Below are 17,403 nucleotides of genomic sequence, written 5' to 3'. Positions count from 1 at the left end.
AGCCAGACTAGTAGCACTAATGACTTCATCACAACGTACCAATTTATAAGCTACATTCGGTCGTGGTGGTCTGCCACCTTAATTTAGTAGCTGGTGGTCGGGCTAATTAGTTTACTGATAAGCTTACAAATGGTACTGGTCGTCTGCTTTTTTTTATATTTGCTAACCTCTACTTTCTGAGGTGTTTTTAATGGTTTAAATCTTGTCTGTTTTTTTTTTTGATTAATATAATTATGACTTCTTTTGGCTGTTTACACTGAAATTCAGTAATGATGCAGCTGTGCAACTTTATAGTTACAGTGTGATAATAAAAGCGGTCAGTACGTAGTATTAATAGTTTATTATCGTAATAACTCGTCTAAAAGAACCACATATCTTTGAAATTAATTTGAGACAAGATTGTTCATATTCAGGAAATGCCAAATAATGTTTCAATATAAAGTTTATCAATACAAACTAAAAAAGAAATAATAATTACTCAATTGTTTTATCAAACAGTAATGTCAACGTACAGACCCTAATTTTTGTGGGGGGGCAGCTAGTTATTGAAGTCGCTTATTATTAAACAAATACGTTTTTATAAAACGTCGTTTGCATCATTTAGTCTCCTATAGGAAATTCAACACTGCGTTGTTTGTGGGATATTTAGACTTTGTTGGAAATGTTTGGTGAAAGTGTGGGGCCGCGGAATTTTTTTAGTTCGATGTAAAAAATATGTTAAAATTTCACTACATTGTTTAAATATTTAGTATCATTAAAATTACGAAGTTTGACAATAGAATTTGAAAATAAAATTCTATTTGCATCTAAATAGTTAAAAAAATGTCAGTATAATAATTTTTAGACTGGACCTTCTGGACTCATAGTTCTATGTCTTAAAAAAACAGCTGATTCCCACAATGTGGGCAGTGAAATATCAGTTAGGTCCACAACTATCTGAATAATAGGCATAAACACTTACACTTAATTGGGCTGCTGCCAGTTTTTAATATGTATCAATAATTAAAATCAAGAACTAGAACAAAATTTTAGACATTAATTCACATTTAAAACCCATTCATGTAAAGTTCCTTAAAACGATTTTATTAACGTTTTATTTTAAACTTTTGACCAAAATCAGTTTTTTTTTAGCGCGGCGAATGATGATGAACCATTAAAATAAACTGCAATAATTATTCATTTGTGGGCTTTTTTTACTATGCAAAAATTTTTCCATTTAATCTTTGCCTGTATCTCTTCTGAGTTCAAGATCCATTAAGTGTGTATAACTAAAACGTATTATAGTTACGATGGTTTCGTTATAGGACTTTTTGCTATTATAAATGAACTTTAATGAAACGTTATTTAAAAGCGGATACCAAACTGTTTTGTATTGTAGTTAAACTTCGAAAGCAAAACATTTAGTTCACGGTTATTGTTCTTCACTTTTAGGTTCTTGTTCTTTTTCAGTGTTTCTGATTTCTCTTTTTGTTCTCAAATGAAAATAAACAATAATGTGCGCATAATCTCACCAACATTTATAATTGCTACGTCTCATTTGGACAATGATTAAAGCGTTGACGTCATCCAATTATCGGTCTCAATTGAATCTTTAATTCACAAAATTATTGAAATGAATAATCTTCTTTTTGTTTAATATCAGTTCTAGAATGTCAATAAATGATGTTTCATTGCTTAATTATCTCAATAAATAAACTTGTATTAAAAATAACCTAATTTTGAATCCGTTGATGTCTCGCTAATGCAAAGTATTAATGTCAAATCGTATTATTACACAGTTTCATAATTAGGGAATGTTATTCTTAACTGCGGAGCACAGTTTGATTTACTTATTGTTCAGTGCTGAACTGGTTTATATTCTGTTTTTATTTCTTTTATTCTAATTCAACTTATCAGTATTAAATTAGAATCTAAATCTGAACACTTCAATGGTTTTTAAATCAGATTTGTCACAACAGCAGCGATTAATTTGAAATTACTAAATTATTTTCATCGTTCCACTAATGGTTATCGCATATAATGAAATTATGTTGATCATAAGCAGCTTTTAGAAAGTAAAGCTGATGCTCATAGAATGTGTCGGCTATAAACTAGACACTCGCTATGATTGTAAGGGAACTTAATTCAGGTAATCCAATCCTGAGCCTAGAACGAGTTTTCAAAATTTTGATGTGTCTTAATATATAGTAATTTCAATGTAGTACCGTATCCAAAAATTTTTATATATGTTTCTATTAATTTATTTTTTTTATCTAAAATTATTTATTTCCATAAATTATTCTTTTGTGGATAGAAATATTCATTTATACTAGTAACATTTTACGTAGTATTCAGAGGTTAGTTAATACAACACAAACGTACAAACGACGGTTTTACTGTAATCTACATGATCAACATATCTACACCACGACCAAATCCGCTTTAGTCTAATACTAACACAACCTACACACCGGGACCATTGCTTCAGTCTAATACTAACACAACTTATACACGACGTTTTACTATAATCTATTGTTAAACCCAACCTACACACGACACTTTTACTTTAGTCAAATCTACAAACACAACGCATACACGATACATTGCTCTAAGTTCAAATAATAGGAAAACGCATACACGACACACTGCTCTAGTTTAGTATTTAAATAAAACATACACCACGACTTTTGCTCTAGTTGTTAATATTCAGCTTAACACACTGAACAAATTGCTCCAAACATAATACCCCGTTAATGAGCTACAAGTTATCCCGTTAATGGGCTTATTACGATAAAACGTGTTCCGCAACCCTTAGCATTCACCACGGGGTATAGATAGTTGGTGCTTGACTTTAATCGTGTGAATAACGTACAATATTATAATATGAAACAGTTTGCTATCCAATTTTTATATTCTATCTTTGAAAAGGACAATGGTGTCTATATAATACGTGGCTCGAAATTGAATAAACTATATATTTTGGAATATTAGGTATTAACTTTGTAAAACAAAACTGCCTCTAAACATTAAAAAAATCACCATTCCTTAATGATGAGTGTTTTTTACAAGATTCTATTCCATAAATATCTCAAACACCTTCGCTAGACAGCCTTAGTAAGACAAACTCGTTTCAATGTTGCAATTAAATAATCATAGAAAGGTTTAAAAATTCGTTATTTTATTTACCTGGACAAAAAAATCATATAAATTATGCAAAGCTTATAACATTTCCTTCAATTTTGTATTAGCTTTCTGTTACTTCTCTTAAAAACTGTTTTGAGACACCAAGAAATTTGAAATATTATTGCTTTAACCCATAATAATCAATTTTTATTTAAAAACAATGATCGAAAGTAAACTGAATTCCAATTTTTAAATAATAATTTCTAACATACTAGTAAAAGAGATCAATATTTTCAAATGTAGATCGATGATGAAATATTATTTAGAAAATGGAACCACTTTAATTTAACACATTATTGGCCATTCCGTTTCAGTTGTGCGTACTCAGTTTTTTTTTCCCATGTTATTTTATATTTATAAATTTAGTAATTTAAGAATTTAGATTAAAAAGATTTTTTAAGCTCTTTATCACTCAATGGACATTTAATAACTGTTTTTTTAACCATCAATATTTGTTTAAAATGACCAGTCTACCTTATAATTTAACTAACTTTTTTAAGCTTACTATAATTGGACTTTTAGTTAAACTGCCTGAAAAAGAGTATTAACAACTGTTAGTCTTACTGCTTTGTAGGGTTAACATTCTTTAAAATATTTACATTTAATAATATTTCAAAAAAAACTTTTCATTTAGAAAACAAAGCTTATAAGACATTGTTTTATGTATTTTAGGCTTTCAGTCACAGAGCAATAAACTACATTTTGGACTTTTTGCAACAAAGCCGTTTCTAATATAAATATGCCCAAGTTAAAAATAGAAAGAAATGGTGGATGGTCCTCGGTTTTGTAGTTTTTGTATTATTTAAAGGCATTCTTTCTTTTTAAATAGTCTAGTTTGTGTTAATCGTTAAATAAATTCAAGAAAGTATGAACAAATGTCGGTCTAAAAAGTGTAATTAGTCAAAACACTGGTTATATATGCTTTGCTACGCTCTTTTAGTTCAATTGAATACAATAAAAATAACTAATTGCTGACAGTGCCATACATGCAAAATCGCTTGTGATGGATCATTATGTTGGTATTACAAGTAGGCTACACCCACAAAGTTAGCAGCGTATTGTATTTCTTCCAATTGTTAGATGGGCTAGATAATAAAATTACAATCCAGTGCCATAGTCCACTTTATATTTATTTTACCGATATAGAATTATACGTAAACGTAATCAAACAATGTTTTGCCCTGCAAATATTAAATAGGGTAGCAGTATAACAAACCGTCTTTTAAGATATTGGTTATTTCCCGGTTTTTAGAGTTAGTGGATGTTTAAAAAAGTTATTCCGATGAGTACAGTTCGGGTTTCCTCTTTCCGCCCTAGTCAATAAAAAAAAAAAAACATATGCACATATATGAGGATCTGAATAAGCCTACAATTATCTAACACTAACCAACAAAACAGTTGGAGGCTTACTGAGACAGACAGGTTTCAATAAAAAAAATAAAAGTTTTACTTATAACTCCGAACTTGTAATGTTATTTTAGTCGTAAACATGTGAAAAAAGTTTTCGTCAAGTTACGTTCCCGGTTACAATTGTATTACAAAAAAACACGTTGTGCCCTATGTTGGCCACATGTGCTGTACGATGTTCAGAGCTACGACACTTGTGGATGTTCACACACGAGGCTAGTTCTGTGTCTGATGACCAAAAAATATCTCGAGACAATCTGTATTAATATTTTTATCGCATATTAAAAATATTCATCGAGATTTAAAGCTTTGAATTTTTTTTTTAATTGAGACTTATTATTATCATTAGTGATGATTATTTTAACTGTTGGTGAATATTCTAATTTAAATTACTATAGCATTAAACCACATATACCACACAGTTAGTAATACACTCGTTTCTATTAATTTGGAAATATCTTAGTGGTGAATTTATATACTGTTTAATAGCAAATTCTTACTTACACCTAATAAATTTTTTTTAATAATTAAATACATTACCAGAATACAACATAATGTGGATATTATTCAGATAAACATGAAAATTTGTTGCTAATAATGGTTTAAAACTTTTGCTCTTTGTGTTCCCAAGTCACTGGTTAAAAGTTGTTAGTTACTGTAATATTGTCAGTATAAATTTACAAATAAAAATTGACCAAACAGTCATATCGCCGTTGTATAATATTGAGCTTAAACGGAAATAATTGTCTTTTAGTTGCCAAGAACAATATTTAAAAAAGACTCAGACTAATCATTAAATAGTGCTCATGGGATACTAGACAGGATTTTAAAGAAGCCACTACCAAATTAATACATGAAATAATATTATTACGTTAAATTCAATTTCCATGTCATAAAAATTTTACCTTTAGGACCAAAATGTTTTCCACTCATGTTGGTATTACCATGCCACTTGAATAATCAGATTTTAGGAATGTTTCATAAAGATCATTTCATGATCTTACCCCACAATTATGCCATTTCTCAATGGAATCGTATACTCTTTTTGTGCACGCATCTTCCAAGTATAATTTAAAATGTGTATTTAGCATTTAAGATGGTATCTTAATACATCACAAAAACCTATTATTATGCAGTTAAGATCAGATGTTGTATAATCATTTTTCTTAACCGTCAAAAAAACAAAAAAAAACAGTCAACACCGTTTAACCCAAAGTTGTGGCTACTGCATGCTTTATGTAACTTTCTGTAAAATCACTCATTTTTCATCAATGTGTTTCCAAAAGGACTATTTTCTTTATTATAAAAATTGTTACTATTTCATAAGGTAAGTTTTCAAGTTACTTCAATGGAACCAATTTCCTATTCCTATGACTCACTCGTAATCTTGGCCAAAACTACTCACCAGCACAGGGCCCCCAGGTCACTTAGTGTAAGCACTCACGAACTGAAAAGGCTGCATAATGCACAATCGTATGTATATAAGGAGGATGCAATAGTTGTTTACATAATAGTGGTCAAAAGTTACAAATCTTCCCTTGAAATAATACGATGGATCATTACTACACCTGTAGTAAGTTAGTACGTCGCATTGTTAAAACTCATTGCTTCATTAATAAAGTGAGGCACAAACTCGGTATATGTTACAAAGGAGATGTTTTTATTGTCATTTTTCGGTAATATATTTAATAGGAAGCAGTATGGGGCGACGAGGAAACGCCCAAGCACGCACGAAGAAGAAGATGGCATTAAATTATATTTACTCAGCCGTGTCACGTTCTAATACTCAGGGTAGCATACGATTTTAATCTCTAGAGAAGAACATTTCCCAAGACTATGACAAACTCTATTTTGTACACACATGTTTAATTTTAATTAAGGTTTCTACAAGCATGTTGAGTGTAATTATCTAAATGCCCCAATGATAAGGTTTTACTACAACTGATGTAAGTAGAGCTATTTAGAGTAGGTTGCTAGCGGTTTATTTGGATATATTTACTTTTACAGATTGGCCAAAAGAGATTTGAACCGGTGCAGCCGAACCGAGTCATCTTACTAGCAAATGCACAAAACGTTTGACCTCACCTCACGCGGCTGTGTTTCTAGTGATTTATTTCTGTACCGTAAACACATTTTATTTGAACACGACTGGAATATAATCAAGTACATTACTCCAGTTTTTGCCTGACAAGGTCACCAGAGATACCGAATGATGGGTCCCAAGGGAAAGCCCAATGTTTCTTCCTTAGGAAACGGACTCTCTTCCCGTCCGGCTGTCAGCCCAACCAGCCGGCCCACCCAAGAGTGTCCTCTGGCCTGTCTGTAAATGTCTAACCGGCTAAGTTGCATTGATTCACAACATGTGAGTGTGTGGAGCTCACACCCTTTTCATGAGCATCCAATAATTTCTTGGACATTTCTTTCGAAAGTGCGCGTTTAACTTTCGGCGAATCGCATTATAACTTGCTTAGAAAAGCAAAACTAAAAGCAGTAATCCAATAACGGTGTGAAGTCCACTTGATCTGCTTGAACAATGTTGAGTGTTGACTCGGTATGATATTTGTATTTTTATGCTGTGTAAGCACCTTCATGCTGGAACAACATGGCCTGTCAAACTGTTACATTTTTTGTTCCAGAACTTCCAAGCATTTTTATTACAATCTTTCCATCATATTTAAAACTCAGTCTATTGGCTACAGTGTCTCAAATTATATCTTAAAAAGCGGACAAATATTGGTAAGGCGGCGGGGTTATAGTCAGTCCTGCAAAGCACAGCCTTCCTCGCAAGATGAATCAATCTTTCCTTCACAAAACCAACCTACAAAAGTCAATTCACCTACTAGAACAAATGTGTGAAATTTTCTCTTTATACTCAAAAAGTTCCTGTCAGAAAATAACTCGTGCTCTGGTATAATAATTAAGGAAGAATTTCTTTTTTTATAAATGGTCTTTGTGTACTGTAAGACTTGTGGACAGAACCTAACATTCAAAATAGGTAAGCGCGTAGGCCGGGCGAGTACTTGTACTCTTAAAACGTTGTTGATACGAGTTAGTGAAAATTTTTGCAAATTCAGAATATTATTATGAGACACCTGACAACCAGGAAGATACTGTAAAGTATATTAATGTACATAATTATTAGTCCAGTGTACGCACTGAGGTGTATCGGTAAAGGATTGGGATTTGCGCCTATAGTTTGTGGAAATAGTGGATTTACCAAAGTCTCCTACAAAAGGTGACATCTGCATTACAATTCTTGCTCCTGTAATGAAAAATGTTTCCTTAGATACCACGACAGAAGCTGCCAGGAAAGCAATACTGAAAAATTATGGAAGTACGGACTTTGACAGTAGCTGTTGAATCTGGACGTTACAACAGACGAGGTTTTTGGATGTTTCCATTATCAGTAAGCACTTTATGTGTAAATTTTAAATTTTTTGGCAGAAATTAACCTGATTGTAAGGCCAATTACAAGTGAACAAGTAGAGGATGTTGATAGAAGGATTAAAAGAAATCTTTTGTAGGCCAGATGTACAGTATGGAGTGCGTTATAAAAACTTACTTCGATAATGGTGGCTCGAGAAAGGATTTAATTGAGGTATTCAAAGATACAAAATTATGGAAACAGTACTTACAATTAAAAGCCTATTCGTGTTATTCATTGGTGCCACAACTGCATGGGTGTGTAGAATAAGTGCTTTAAGAAAAAAACTAAGAACAATGTAGATATTCAGGGTTGGTAAACAGTTTTAAAAACACGTTTGGACAGATGACGAAGATGCCCCCACGCCCCCCGGGCCATTCAAAATTATTATGGCCTAGTGGATCTACTACGGGAACAAAGGGGAACCTATTAGAAATGAAAAACATCTGTATATTGCAATATATTGGGACATCTGTTGTTATACATGACGTTCCTAATTATGGGTCTCTGTCTCAGGGGGAGATGGCAAAATTTCAAAAGATTATGGCAAACTAACGGGACAATCTACAACCCCACAAAAAAAACATTACGCACCTGAACTCAGGCAGGTTATTGAAGTGAGCTTCAAAATATATTTTTAGGGATTTAGCTGTATCCTTTCACTTTTTGAACATAAATGGCTTTAATGGGCAGCGGGAAAAGAAAAAAAAAAACGCAAATAAAATCTGTTTAAAAAAAACCTCATTTGGTTACTGAAACCTCTACAAATATGTATTTTGTTTTCACTTGAACCATGAGTGTCTATGGTGGCAGTTTCCTTGTTGTAATACAGGGTAATAGTTGTGAGGTATATAATTACCTAAATTTAATGTTGGCTTATATCAGACAGCACGGTTTGTGCAGATATAACGGGACAAAACAGTGGACATACCCGTGAGTGCGGAAAAGAGGAAAAATTAATTGTTGAAGGACATTCTAATAGAAGCTAGATAAGAAGAGGTTAATTTCCTCGAGAGAAATACTGGGAAGAGGAGTTTTAGACTGAATATAAGACCCAAGATACATTCTTTTCACATGCTTCTGAAATGTATTAAAGTATTCTAAAATAAACTTTTATTCTCATATTTCTTTTTTGTAGGTCTAATTTTCAAATTCTTTAAAACATTAAACGATTAATGACCAAATTATCTCAGAAGGTTATTCAATAAACCTAATAAAACTTTGCGTGCATTGCTGTGCACTATAGAGAAAATTAGAGGAGGCATTTTGCTAATGTTTAGTATATTTAAAAAATAATTGTTAAAAAATTTGCACATTTTTCAAAATTGTTTTATATATGCAATAATAAAAATAGTTGTTTATATAATTATTATTTCACTAAGCTATACAAATAGCTCTAATAATTTCCCCATATAATGTTTCCGGTAATACAGTCCTGAAAATTGAAAAAACGGTTTAATTAAAATTGGTAGTAAAGATTTCACTAATATTTCCGTACATTAAAAGTGTTATTAAACATATCTCTAAATAACATGGGCCAGATGAGATCTACCGGACTCCTACTTATGATACCAGTTAAAATATTCTTTTAAAAATGTTGTTATTTTTAAATGTCCCTGTAGCATTTTTAGACAATACCTCAGAAACTTTCTATACTTTTGCAATATATGCACGTAAATAAAAAACGAGATTCTTTGGAAGATTTTGTTAAAGAACTCCTGGGGCGCCATTTTTATCTTATCAATTCTTTTAAAAGAATACATTTCCAATTAAATCACGATTAACGAGAATTACTCTAGTAAAAAAATCACCAGATATTTTATGCGTGTCTCGAGAGGTTCTTAGTTAAGGCTTAACGTGATTTTTTGCTTGCAAGTGCAGATATTAACTCGTTGACTGCGGCAGGACCCACCAATTCGAAGTAACCTGCAGACACAAGACAAGAACGCTCGGTATAGACCAGAAGTGAAAGTGCTAACTCAACATGGCTTGTGCTTCATGTGCTTTTACACAGGTTATCTAACGGTGAAATACTCGTTTAAAACAACATGACTCTGATGTCCTACCAGCCGTGGTCGTCATATTGCTCGTTTATATTGGTAAATTATCCACTTAAAAGAACAGCAACCAAATTAATTGCTCAATTTAATAAGGTCCGAGTACCGCTTTATAAAACAAATAATACCGATTTTTTCAAGTAAAAATATTCGCTATTTGTGACTTTTTGATATATTTTAATTAGAAACTGTTACTGAGTTGTTTATCTTATAAACAAATTTGTCATCTTTTAGTACATAACATTAGAGTAACTATATGAAAGTAGAATTGTATTATCAAAAACATAACTATCTATAGCTTAATTTAAAAACAATACAGCCAACGGTATAAATAAAACAATTACTAAAAGCATATCTAGCATTTAAAACATGTAGTACTAAGATAGTTACTTATGAACGCTAAAAATATTCCTTTATCGTAGTATGGAGCAACTCAAAGCTAGAAACAACTTGATAACTTAACTTACCATAGATAAATGTTTTTGTAGTGTTACTAGCGGATATGCATCTCCTTCCCATCTGTTATTAATGGAACAATTCCCTTATTTTACATGTATTATAGTTTTTCTTTAAGTAGGTGTAAACAAATACTTCTAGCTATGTTTACAAAGTGTGGGCCATCTGTATTGACCCAATAAAGCAAGTTTAAGTAAGGCACACACTGGTTTGTGTAAAGTATGGAGACGTAAGCTCCGTCGTATAACAGCGGGGTCAGATCCCTTTGCCAGTATTTGGCACTAAAACGTAAAATCTCACAGTTTTATTTTTATGCATGGTCAACCTGTGATAAACCTGTCGTCCCAGTAAAGCAAAGTTAAGTAAAGCACACACTGGTTCGTGTAAAGGACGGATACGTAAGGCACGTCATATAACAGCGGGGTCAGATCCCTTGCCAGCACTTGGCACTAACGTAAAGTCACGCTGTTTTATTCTTCTGCATTGTAAAACCCTGAGCAGATTGTCGACCCAGTAAAGCAAGGTTATGTAAGGCAAGACACTGGTTCGTGTAAAGTACGGAGACGTAAGCTCCGCCGTATAACAGCGAGGTTTAGATACCTGGCCACCACTCGGGAGTAACGTAAAATCTCGCTATTTTATTCTTCTGCACGGTCAACCTCACTTCCACACAAGTCACTGTTATATAAGTTATTTCGGAATAAACCATGAAGTGTAAAGCACATTTGATGAATTCCTGAATTAAATCGAAATTAAAAAAAGGCCAATTAGAAAAATAAAATAAACCTATGAGACGTAAATATTACCAATGGAGAATCTAGTATTAAATTTTGTCATAAATTTTGTTAGAGTACACACTATATTTATTTAGCAAGGTGCAAGTAAAACAGGTAAAGTTGTACTTCTTCTATCAGTGTAACAAACTGCATCCGATCGGATTATCCGAACCGTCTTCAAATATTAAAGGCACTTACATAAAGTGAAATTAATTTACAAAGTTATATGAATAAAATAAACTTGTGCAAAATACAAAGTTAATTAATAAAATACTAAGTGTCATGTAACGAGATTCGGTAGTAAACATCCCTCGGATATGGCCTTAACAGGCTCTCTTCGAGTTATTTTAACATGGACTCTTATGGAGTTATTTTAGCATTGTCTTTAATGGAACATACATTTGGTACTTCGTATCACAGACTTCCTGCTTTCCAACACCTTATCTCAGACTTCCTGTTTATCTCAATACTTACCTTCTGTAACCAAACCATCCACGGCCAGATATAGTGAAGACTATGACGCCAACAATTACAAGTACCCAGGCGTCCGCCTGCACTGCCGGGACCCCGACGCTGTCCTTATGTCTCCCGCCTGTATCGCTCATACCCGGAATCGATATGCCCGACCTTTACGTGCGCCTACGCCCACAGCCTCCCCTCCTATCGAGTATCCCGAGAATCTGAAGGCCCTAAACCACATACTGCCAGGGCTCAAAAACTTAAGCACACCGGACCTTACCGCTTACTCTTTACTGATCGTTGTCCACATGTGGCCGTACATAAAAATTTCCTCAGGCGAGTAATTATTGTAATACATACAACTGATAAGAGATCAGAAACGTAGTGTTAATAATGTTTGCACTAAAAATTGCAACGTCTGGAAAAACTCTGTTTACTTAACAATCCTTCCATCGTATAAAACTAATTTCAAACTAAGGCCCAAAAGTTAGAAACATTGAAATGTAAAAACTCAAAATATAAACACTAGCACTGCGCTGTGAGTAAGCCTGTGGGGAATCCATACAATATTCAAATCATACAAAGCGTCCATATTCGTAGTAGATGATAAACAAGGGAATTATTTAATACAAAGTGGTTCTCATGGAACCATAGAGCAATATGGGAATAATGGAGTGTCTAGGATCATCCGCAAATGCCAACACTAGGCAGCGACAGGAACAGCGGTCCTGGGCTGACTGCGTAGTAGGCACCGCTAAAGTATATGGTTTCAACCGCTATAGAGGCGCTTGTCTAATTTATTACATTAAGTTAGAATCAACTCAGTATTTAAATCGTGCACCACAGACACATCTAAAGTTAATTACACTCGCATATGGAGACAAGGACCAAATCCAATTCTGAAGAAAAAAAGTTATTCATAAGATCGAACCACGCTACTAACTGATTTCGTCAACCCAGCTTAGACATTCCTATTGTAAAAAACAGGAGTTTCTCAAGGCTGAATACTGTGTACTATTTCTATTTCTTCTTTTCATAAATGATTTACCTGTTATTTCTTCTACATAACCTGGAGAGCATAGATATTCATGTCACCCTTTACGCTAATGATACGAGTATAATACTCCATCACGTAAATCCAAAAAATTCTCAATAAAAAATATTATTTTACTCTCTATGATATTATTGGTATCATATTTTGAGATAAATAAATTATTCTTTAACTCATCCAAACAAAGTTTTTCTTGTTCTTCATGAAATCAAAACCGAAATCACAAAATTCTTTGATTAAAAATGAAAACAAAGTGCCTTGATAATTTTGTAGGGGACCTCTTAGCATTATTAAAAAGATTGAACTCTAAAGTATTTGCTTTGCCCGGTTTTGTGTCTTAAAATATTTCTCAAGACCACATACTTTGGAATGTTTTGAATCAAGAGTGGTTTACGGGATAATATTCTGGCAGTTTTGTTACCGGCCATACCTCAATAGTCTTCATTCTGCAGAAGAGGGCTCTTAGGATTGTCTGGGGCTTTAGCAGGGGGTGGGGGGAAAATTGCCGGGATCGTTTCCGATCGGATGGCGTCTTAACGTTGCCTTCACTACTTATTTATCATCACACATACATTTATCTCCGAGATCTATTTATCCTATTTATATAATTTTGTACATGAAAATACTAGACAAACCAAAATATTGAGTAATTAAACATTTATTCTTTTTTTTTATGTTTTTATATGCATTAGATACAAAGGAAGTAAAATAAAAATAAAATCAACGACAAAAATGAAACAATTGAGCTTTGAAATACCCTGTAATTCCATTACAAGTGAAGCTGTTTTACAAATAATCCGAAGAAAAATACCAATTACAAGTAGCTTACATTATATAAAAGTAAACGAGTACACAAGGGTTACGTAACGCTTTTAAACGCTTAGAAGTCTGATCCATTAGTGAGATACATCTTTGTGAAAAACTCCATTTTCGATGTGACAATCCAGCTAACAAATCATTTGCGAGTGCGGTGTCTGACAGTGTAACTTGCTGTAATCTGAATCTATAGCATCTTCTTATTGGAGGACAAGTGATCCATTAGTAAGATAACATCTTTGTGGGAAAACTCAAATTTTGATGCGACAAACCCAGCCAACAAATCTATTGCTTAGTGCGGTGTCTGACAATGTAACTTTCCTTAATCTGAATATATAGCATTCTTCGCGTCATAATGTCATGCTTTTTTAGTAAGTCAGGCTTACAATATAAACCCAGACCTGGCTGCAGATAAGCTTAAATTGCTTCACGAGTGTTTCTGACAGTCTGTTACGCTCAATCATAAGTGATAGTGACGCCGCATCTAATGTAAACACTTTTTATTCAGCAGGTTCTATCACCATAACAGACCACAAGGGCATTTAGATATTGTGTTAAAAATGATATACAAACCGAAAGTAAAGTTAAATTTTGTTATACATTCACTTAAGTTTTATATTATAATTGAACAATATTGAGAAAACATGTCGAGGTTGTAACTCCGTGTGCAGGCACAGTTGTACTTAGTCTCGGATATTACCCGAAATATTTCATATAGTTGAGTTAGTAAAAAATACAACTCTAGTTAAAAAAATAATACTTTAAGATTGTCTCTCTAAGCGTCCGGATGGTAACGGAGAGCCGTTTATTTATTTTTGTATTGTTGGCTATTCGCTGGAGAAACCTCAATGTGGGCCATGTCTAGTCAGAGAAAGTTTGCTCTTAATCAGTTATTTATCATTCAATTAATATAATGTTAGTGTTAGATTTGTGTTAATATCCTCTAAAAGCTGTTGTTGTGTGTAATTTTTGAGAAAAACTGCTGATGTTGAAAGATATTCATAGTTTAAATCTTTTGTTGGCCGCCATTTAGAAAAATACTTAAGATTAGGTCATGATAATTTTACCAGTAATTTGCATAGTTATCGTAAATATTTTAACTGAATTTGATATAATTAAACTTATTACTTTTAAATATATCATTTTTTTGTACAAAAACTAAGCATCAGTGTCTCATGTTCATATGGTGAAATATCAAATATAAATTTATACATACATATACTTACATTTTTTATCTGTTTATTTAAAGTTCCATTTATATGGTAATGTATTAAATTGAATTTATGTATTTATATGTTTGTACTGCTCGCTATTTTATAAATTCAATTAGTTTTGATTAATATTAACCTTATTTATTATGGTAAATTTTGCTATGGATTTCAAGTTTTAATGTACATGTTGAGCACCATATTCGAACAATAACACTTTCTAACTAAAGATATTCTGTATTGCAAGCTATCTCTAGTGCGCGTCACAGATGATTGTAGTCTCATAATGAGTCTATAATTGCAAATTTATTAAATTTTAGATACAGTTAATAAATTAAACTGTAATGTATTTAACATTGTTGTATAATATAAAAAGCGACTTCTCTTTTTTCCCATTAACAGACAAGAGCCAAGCAAATTCAAAGTTACATTAAACTTTAAATATTGAAACAAAATTTTATGAAATACCATGCAACTAAAATAATTTCTCTTTGGACAAATTACTTTACATTAATAAGTAAAATATTTTATATTAAAGAAGAAATCAGATGAAGCACCTTGATACTAAATGAAAACTCAATATTTCTAAATAGTTTACATTAAATAACATGTACATGCCTAATATATGACCAAAGTTTTAATATCACAAAGGAAATAATATCCATACATCAAGAGACACAATTAGGTTAAAGAACCTAGTGAAAACAGCATTTAAGTACAGCAATCATTCACAGTTACTACATGGGTGTATGATTAGGAAAACAGGAAAGAGCCTTCGTAGGCCATAATGGTATTTGCGTAGATTAGAATTGCAAATTTTGGATTTAGGATATCTTTGACTGGTGAGTGTATTAGTTGTAAGAAGTAATCTGAAATAAAATAAACTACGGATATTTTTTTAAGAACTCTGATAATCAGCAATATTGTAGGGAAGTAAGCCAAGCATATAAAATTAAAAGTGAAAAATATTATAAAAAGGAATAATTACTAAAATGACAATTGATTGATCTATTTTTAGTTAGGAGAGGAGAAGGGACACTTTCAGTCACTCAATGTCCGACTGTATAGTCTACAGTTTACGAAGATGAGTGATTCGGCCTCCTCACTGCTGATTAGAATCTACAACTTCTTGTTTCTTTTTTGAAAACCTCAAGGGTGGGAGAATCAAACCACTTGAAATTTCTGAAACTATAAAAATAAAATTACTATATAAAATTGTGCTAAATTAAATCTGTCTTTGTCGTAAATGATTTGTATTGGTGATCAATGTAAATTCCACCCTTTTTTGCTTTGCATATCTTTTGCTATACAAATGTTGGACCATTGAAAGTATTTAGAGAGAAATGTTAGTAAATATGAATAAATAAGACTTTAATTAAAAGTGTTATAAAAGGACAGATTTTCCAGTTTTATAAAACAGTAATAAAAAAAATCCTTAATCACATATCGTCTTTTACTCACTTGGAAACGTTTTAGCTTTCTCAAGGTAACTTCTTTGATGTAGAAGCTGTCTTTGAGTTACATTTAATATTTGATTTACGAGTAATATAAAACCATCCACGATTTTTACTAAAAACGTTTTTCACTGGAATGAAGTCTTGATCATGTTAATACCCTAGTCAATATTTTAGTTGACATTATCTTAAGATGTTCCCTATGTATTAAGTAATAATTTAGAATTACATAAGTAGTTCACTTCTTCAGTCACTTCTTCATTTAGAAAACCTGAAACTGAAACGTAAAATTTCTTTTACACAAATTTATATTTCTAAGAAAATATATTTGTTATATGTAAATATTTGTAGTTTTAACTCGAAAAGTAATGACATATAAACGAAAAATAGGTAAAAAAAATTGTTTAGCAACTTATACTGGTTAAAGCTACTGGACATTATAATTATCATTGCGCTTTTTACTTATGACATTTAAACTGCTTTTCTAATCAAAACGTTGGGAACATAAATTTATTGTATTCACATATCCGGCTGTCAATACTATTATGAATAATCGAAAACAGTTTTATGTCAAAAGCTTTATGGGCTATCGGAAAGTATTGAAATAGACATAGCACATCTCAATTTTGCCTTTAAAACTATTATCATTTTATATATAAATTACTATGAGTTATACTACGAGTTAGAGTGCCCAACAAACAATTATAAACTGTTTAGTAATATTAACCTGCGCTCGCACACAAGTTTTCTAACAACATTCTGGCACTGTGGTGAGTGCAGCTCCATCACGTAGACAGTTGTGAATCCTGCATGAGATGGTGTTACGAGCCGAAAGCTTTTAGTCTTATCAATAAGTTACGTTCTACATACTGATATAGTGTCAACGGGCCTGAGGAAGCTAGTTGTTGTAAATGTTCTATGGCGTCTTCAGACGTGAAATGGTCATATTGTTAATGTGTCCATATGTCGGGACGATAAAATTATAGGAACTTGAAAAATAGGTACAATAGTGTCTTCATGGTCCAATGAAGAAATTCTGTCGACTTTCAAGGTAAAAGATCAAATGAAAGTCCGTCTTTATGTCAGAAACTTTGGTGATAGTTCGTTCAATCTCAGCTTATATTTTCTGTTGC

Source organism: Homalodisca vitripennis, chromosome 8 (assembly GCF_021130785.1).
Source record: "Homalodisca vitripennis isolate AUS2020 chromosome 8, UT_GWSS_2.1, whole genome shotgun sequence".
Taxonomy (NCBI): domain Eukaryota; kingdom Metazoa; phylum Arthropoda; class Insecta; order Hemiptera; family Cicadellidae; genus Homalodisca; species Homalodisca vitripennis.
Note: the sequence above shows the minus strand (reverse complement) of the source record.